This window comes from Nicotiana attenuata, chromosome 6 (assembly GCF_001879085.1).
Source record: "Nicotiana attenuata strain UT chromosome 6, NIATTr2, whole genome shotgun sequence".
NCBI lineage: Eukaryota > Viridiplantae > Streptophyta > Magnoliopsida > Solanales > Solanaceae > Nicotiana > Nicotiana attenuata.
In genome coordinates this window covers 31931738-31939051 of record NC_031994.1, presented here as the reverse complement: position 1 = coordinate 31939051, position 7314 = coordinate 31931738, and the positions used below count along the sequence as shown (strand labels likewise).

The window sequence follows — 7314 nt, the reverse complement described above, 5'->3', positions numbered from 1 at the left end:
TTTGGTTATACGCGAACGCGATAGGGGACTCGCGAACGCGGTGAAGGGGGGAGGCTGAACTATGCGAACGCGGGGACTACTAGGCGAACGCGAAGAAGGGGGAGCCTACATGTACGCGAACGCAAGCTGAAAGCCGCGAATGCGAAGAAGCAAAATACTGTGCAAAAATTGCAGAAAATTTGCTATCATCCTAAGTCCAAAACCACCCCGAACACCTCCGAAAACATTCCCGAGCCCTTGGGGCTCCTAACTAATCACACACATTAACTCAACAACATCCTACGAACTTAACCGTGCGATCAAATCGCCAAAATAACATCATAAACGAGGAATCAAACCTCAAAATCATCACTTTTTCTTCAAACTTCATAAACTTTCATTTTTAGATATTTAGGTCCGAAACACGTCAAATGACGTCCGATTTCAACCAAATTTCACAGAAAGCGCTTAAACCACATATAAGACCTATACCGGGCGCCGGAACCAAAATACGGGCCCGATACCAACACGTTCTAATCAATTTCCTTTTCAGATTTCCATATTAATTTCAGAAAAATAATTTCACAGAAAAATTCATTTCTCGGGCTCTAGACCTCGGAATTCGATTTCGGGCATATGCCCGAGTCTCATATTTTTCTATGGACCCTCCGGGACCGTCCAATCACGGGTCCAGGTCCGTTTACCCAAAATGTTGACCAAAGTCAACTTTATTCATATTAATATCAAAGTTCATCATTTTTCACATAGAATTCATATTTAAGCTTTCCGGCTACGCGCTCGGACTGCGCACGCAAATCGAGGAGACTAAAAATGAGATTTTCAAGGCCTCGGAAGCACGAGATGAATGAGAAAATAGGTGATGACCCCTTTGGGTCGTCACATAAAATAAGTATCTGATAAGACTTGGGCAAGTCGTTACTGGGAATAAAAGTAAAGGCTGAACATTTTTAGTGCCATGTGCTGTCAGTTATTTTTGCAGTAAAAGTTGTAATACTTTAGTTAGGTGAACAAGAGTTGATCAACCATTACAAATGTACTGGACTGACCATGGTATTTTTCTTTACAAATCATTCCTCTATGCTCTTCCATCTTTAGTATGAACCACCTGGTTGTGATTCTGGAATGTTCACTCATAGAATAAACCTTAGAGCAAATGGGATTTAACCTTTTGATCTTATTTTTTCGTTTTTTAGGCAGATGGCATTATGGATTATACGCGGGCGAAAGTAGCAGATTTGATCATTAAATATGTAATTGCGCAAGAGGTGAATTTTAGATCAACTATTGTGGTGTAAGAGACCAATCAAGAATCTGAGAATGGTGCCGAGGCAAATCTAAAGATACTACCATCTGCTAACCCAAGTGGGGCCTGGGGAGAATAATGTGTACGCAAACTTGTTACTTCAACCTTGTGAGGATTTGTGTTACTCAGAGTCCTTTGAAGTCATGCCAGTACTATTACTGCTGAAACTACAAACTTGTTTTGCACTATTTCTGTCACTAAAAGATGGTGAACTATATTTCATTTCTCAACTGTATGCCACAGCCAAATATACCTCTATCTTACATGATAGCAGGATAGTAAGGTAGCAGGTAGGATGATTCTATCTATAGTATACACACACAACTCAATTTTTTTATGATTTACCTAGATATGGAGTTAAATTTAAGGCTATTATAAGTAGTACCTTGGGTACGATGTCTTTGATTTTTCTTTATTTTAAGTTCCCTCTAGGAATTTCCTAGAGAGAGGGAATCAAACAGGATACTGATGATCTTATAAAAGTTTCAAAGACAGTTGGCTACTGATCATGTTTACCTGGTCATAGTCTTGCAGTTAGATTAGACGGTTGCTTGTGAAAAGTATAATTCTATCTATAGTATACACACCTAAACATGACTGACTATTTAAGAAATGAATCATTTTATGGCTAATGTGTGACATTGCTGCATAATGTTTTCCTTAGAAGCTCTGACGTTTCCATCCCTTCATACCCTTTTTTCTGTTGTAAAAGATTTTTTATTTGTAAATTTCATAGTATCTGGTTGATAAGCATATGTCTACTGTCAAAAGTGTAATGCAAAATTACTGGGCTATGCAGTTGGTGGAGTTATTGGACAACCCTTTGCATGATTACTTCAAACAGAAAGACTGCTTGAATTACTTCTTTTGCTTTCGTTGGGTTCTTATACAATTCAAAAGGCAAGCAGTTCTACTCCTGAAAATTTTGTTCCCTGATTGCATCCAGCATATGATGCGCTTGTGCATGACAGATTTTCTCTGCATCCTACTAATAAACAAACTTGCACTGTTTTTATTTTTCTGTTAGACTATGCTAATGCACTTATAAGAAAAAAGAGTTAAATTTGAGGCTATTATAAGTAGTACCTTGGGTACGATGTCTTTAATTTTTCTTTATTTTAAGTTTCCTTAGGAATTTCCTAGAGAGAGGGAGCCAAAACAGGATACTGATGGTCTTATAAAAGTTTCAAAGACAGTTGGCTGTCGATCATGTTTACCTGGTCATAGTCTTGCAGTTAGATTAGACGGTTGCTTGTGAAAAGTATTCTCCTTATATTGTTTCCTACTTATCTGGATGCAGATGGTGCAGACGCCTCTTCATGTGGATGCTCGTTACAATAATGTGGAAATACTCAAGTTTACTCAATTTTTTAAATCTCCTGGCTACTGATTGTTGAAAAATGTAGGTGCCAAAATAATTCAGCTTTTCTAAAAGTGTGTGTTGAAGAGGAGCACAGCGATGCCTGGTTTGATCCGGTCAAGAAGTTTCCAGTGCATTAAGTAATAATATCCATGACAAAAATGGTGAGAGACTTATTACATGATTGGTACAATAGACCCTTATGGTCTGACCCTTTAGGAGCTTGATGCACCGGACTGCCTATATTATACAATCTATCATTTGAAGTTACTATGGATTTTCTTGTTTAATTTCCATTGCAAGCTTGCAGTCATTATTTCCACTGTACATTTAGTAGCTTGTGGATAACATAGTAGTGGAACACTACTGAGTTATATTTTAGCACCGTAAGAATAGGAACATCAGATTAGAAGGTGACAGGGTAAATAAAGATATAGTGTCTCTCTCTTTCTTCAAACTAACATTTGCAAAGCAGGTCAGAATTTATAGAAAGTTATGCAAATTCTAACCACAGAGCACCTGGGGTTATTATTCCCGGGACCTTACTTCAAGGTAGTACATTCAAACTTGCATTAAATGAATGAATGATAAGTTAGTTGCCTCTATTATACAGTTGCTATAGTTTCTGTTTGATAATCTGTAGTCATTAATCGGTGGGAAGTTGGGTCCGAAAAATTGCGGGGAACACTTGGAACATGCCAAAAATAATTTTCCGGTATGTAAATGTGGATTCGATATGTTGGATGCTGGTTTTTTCAATGACTGTAAGGTACTGTGACGGTGTTAATAAGATCACTTAAAACGTTTCGTTAGTACTGTCGCTGTGAATAGGAAAACTAAGTCGGGTCATTTTTGTTGTGGTTATTCTTTTCAGAAGCTTGAAATTCAAAAGGGTGCACAAGATTTTAACATCCCTATAATCAAAAGTAACAGAAAGTTAGTTGCTACTGAAAATGGAGGTCTACATAACCCTTCTCCTTTGGTTTTCAATTCTGTATAGAATGCAAAAGAAGTAAAGCAAGGGACAGAAAAGTTCAATTACCCCGTATGCTCGGGTATTCAAAGGCCAAAAAATGACGAGGATATCGCTTTTATGAGTGTAAGTGCACCTCTTAGTCCCTTTAACTTATAGGAGAAATTAACTAAGGAACTATATCGTACCAACGTATGTCATTTTTAACATTACATGATTGTGAGAGACTTATTACAAAAATGGAGAAATTAACTAAGGAAATAAATGCGCCTGACTAAGATTTATATTACATGATTGCAGGATAGTAAGGCAGCAGGTAGGAGATCCGCCAATCACTGTAGGATACTAAGTCAGCAGGACCAATGTAGCATCCTCATTCCCGGAAATCGCATCAATTTTTGGTATATGTAACATAAGTAATAACTCAACTCATGATTGATAAAGAAAATATGAAGTTGCATAGGTAGAGTCATTTCACCATATAACATATAAAACGCAGAACATTGAAGCGACATAAGTACAAAATATATAAGTGCACAGCTAGACGCATTGCAGTAAAACCAATTAGGGATTCTTTTCTTTCTTTATGACCCTGCGAACCTTGTTGCTAGAGAGTTGAGAATTGAAGTCATCATCTGGTCCTGCTGCTGATGCCTTATTAGCGGATCTAGTCTTCTTGTCATACTTCTTCAGAGGACATATTTTTATATTGCAAGCATCACCATCTTCTAACACCGACGATCCACTTTCTGATACGCTTTTATCGATGGGAGTTTGCAAAATAGACTGCTGACTTTCGGCCATTACATCCTTCCAACAGCCAAAAAATTTAATACCAGTTGGAGAGCAATACTGTTGTTACTTGCATAGTTTTGACTATAATTGTTAAACAAATAAATAATGCTGTAAAACTTTAAATTTCATGGAATTTACCCCGAAAAGCTTATCTCCACTTGAGCTTTGTCCATCAAAAAACTTTGGATCCTGTTAAACAGAAATTAAATAGAACATTCATTCAATGGGTGCAAAAGTATTTATACTTAAATTTTGTGTTAGGAGTTTTGTGAGGTAAAAAAATTTACGGTGAATTGTCTTCGAATAAACTGTGGCTGTATTCCTTTAAAAGGTCATCATCGTCACTAAGCTTAAGAACTTTGTAGACTTCGACCTGAGACTCAATATTCTCTTGCTTGACAATAACCTTGAACATTAATTTTTTATAAAGAATAGCGTCCAGTTCACTTGGATAAGAACAGTCAGCATCCGCAAGTGAATTCTACACCAAAATTCATAGGTTAGAAGTATTTTTATAGTTAATCAAAATAAGTTTTGTAGTATACCTCAAGGGAGCTTTCCTTAAGTTCTTTTGCGGACCTCCCTATAAGATGCATAGCTCTCGATTCCAAAGAAACAATGAGATAAAAGTGGTTCCATCCATAACTCGTACTTGGAGCCTATACCTGCAACTCAATTTTGATTAAACTTATGGTTTTTTTAATATATAAAATTTTAAATAAACATAGATAGTAATTACCTGTGAGTACATGAAAATTGATCTTCATTGCATTTCTTACAAGTATTTATTTCCAACTTTATCAACCTTTCGACTACACTTGTTGCATGCCAAGTATGACCATCCCCGGTCAAGTTCCAAACTTACCAATTCTGCCGCAATCCAACAGCTACTTTCCCATTTAAAAAAAACAAAAGTTTATTGTAAATGCAAAACAGAAAACATAAAGTACATATAATTGACAAAGTTAATTAAACTCACTTGCGTGCACTGAACTAAATCCCTAATAGTTTTAAACTCTACAATTCCTTTGTCTACTCATCTCTAATAGAGTAACTTTGCTGAGAACTTGTTTGAGTGATTCTCTCAATGTTTGACGGACGTGCTGCAAGTAACCTACATAAGTCAAAAATTGTTATTTATAAATAGTATTGTTATATTTTGTGTGAATAATGAAAAGGAGTATACACGTGACAAACCTCGATTTAAATTCAGTAGACTGTGGCAACGTAGAGTTTATCCATATCTTTGTCTGAAACCAACAGCTACGCACAGAGTAATTGCCTATATATGAAATGAAAAGTAAGTAGCGAATCTGACCGGCAACTGACTTAAAAAGCACTTTTAAAAATGGCCTAAACTTGAAGTAGCACTTGGCGTCGGAGGTCATACTGATGTGAGTGTACTGAACTTACTTTCATTCTCCACTGTATAATATAATTCTGCTAACTCACCAAAAAAACTTATAATAAAGAATGCCAGTAGTTCTTTCTTCTTGTACAAAATATATACTCCAATATTTGCAAACTCACCACTATCTTTGGATGAATTAATTCTCTCTTGCCTTTAAATTTTTTATCCCACGTTATTACACTTTTGTGCTCTATACAGTTGAGGTTTATATAATGGGTGAAAAAAATTAAGTAGGTAGGTTGTGTTGAGTTGAATGGAAAGTAAAGCTTAATTAAAATTTCTAGTAGATATCATGCATATTATTGGGTGGATGTAGAATTCAACAATCAAGCATGCACAACGACTCATAGGTAGCTAATCTGGCTTTGGTTAAAGGTTTGTAAAAATTGAGTATTGTTAATAAATATTGTAGACATAAAAATATTTATACACTAAGCCGGGAAAAAACATGTAATATACGGTAAACCTCGATATTTTTGAGGTTTCATATGCTGAAAAACAACAATCGGCTCATCGGTCGATTCATTCAAGTAATGTTGAATTTAATCCACATGTTCGCTCCATAAGGTTGCCACAATCCTGTTCCTCCTATACGTTGCATAGTAAGGTTAATATAGACATATATAGGTAAGCTATCCATAAAAAAATATTTAAAATTTTCAATTACTTACTGATCATCTTCGAGTATAATATTAATAAATACACTTTCGTCGTCTCCTTGCTTGTAGGTCTTAACATCTTCATAGGTGACAACCTGACCAGCAACATATATATATATATATATATATATATATATATATATATATATATATATATAGATAGATAGATAGATAGATAGATAGATAAAAGTGAGTAACATAGTTTTACCAATACCATTAATTCGTTACAAATGAAAAGAAGAATTACCACATAATTCTGTCTCATCGACATCATGTTGATTTGTTAGTTGGTCAAAAGGGCGCAAGTTAAAGATGTTCATATGAAATGAAGGATCATCTGTTTCCTCAACAAATATCTTTTGAGTAAATGTTAGCCTCAGGTTGTGTGTCATAGTCCTCAACTTCAGATTATTTGGTCCGACGACAAAGTAGTTCATACGATATAAGCGAAGTTCATGTATCTTGTTCCTAAAAAACTTGAGAACATACTTTCCGATTGAAGCATGTATACGATCACCCTACAAAATCAGATTCATTATTAGCGCGCAATTATAAGCTCGTATATAGCGGAGATCACTGCCTAAAATTATCCTACCTGTTTCATATGAAAAACCAGAATGCTATATAGAGAATTTATGCAACTTAAGTGAAGTTATCTTAAAGATTTTATATCAAAAGCCAAAATGCTATATAGAGAAGTTGTATACCATATACATACAAATCTGTAAGATAAAGGCAAAACTACGAAATATGAAGCCATTCTGCCAAACTTGAACGTAGAAGTATATAGACAACAACAGTCGCATATAAGTT

General features: G+C 35.5%; 1 long non-coding RNA gene across 1 annotated transcript; it reads left to right on the top strand.

Moving 5' to 3' along the window:
- LOC109228222 lies at positions 2666 to 4473 on the top strand. Its single transcript, XR_002068343.1, has 3 exons — positions 2666 to 2827; positions 3664 to 3762; positions 3937 to 4473. It is a non-coding gene; the product is annotated as an uncharacterized LOC109228222 (long non-coding RNA).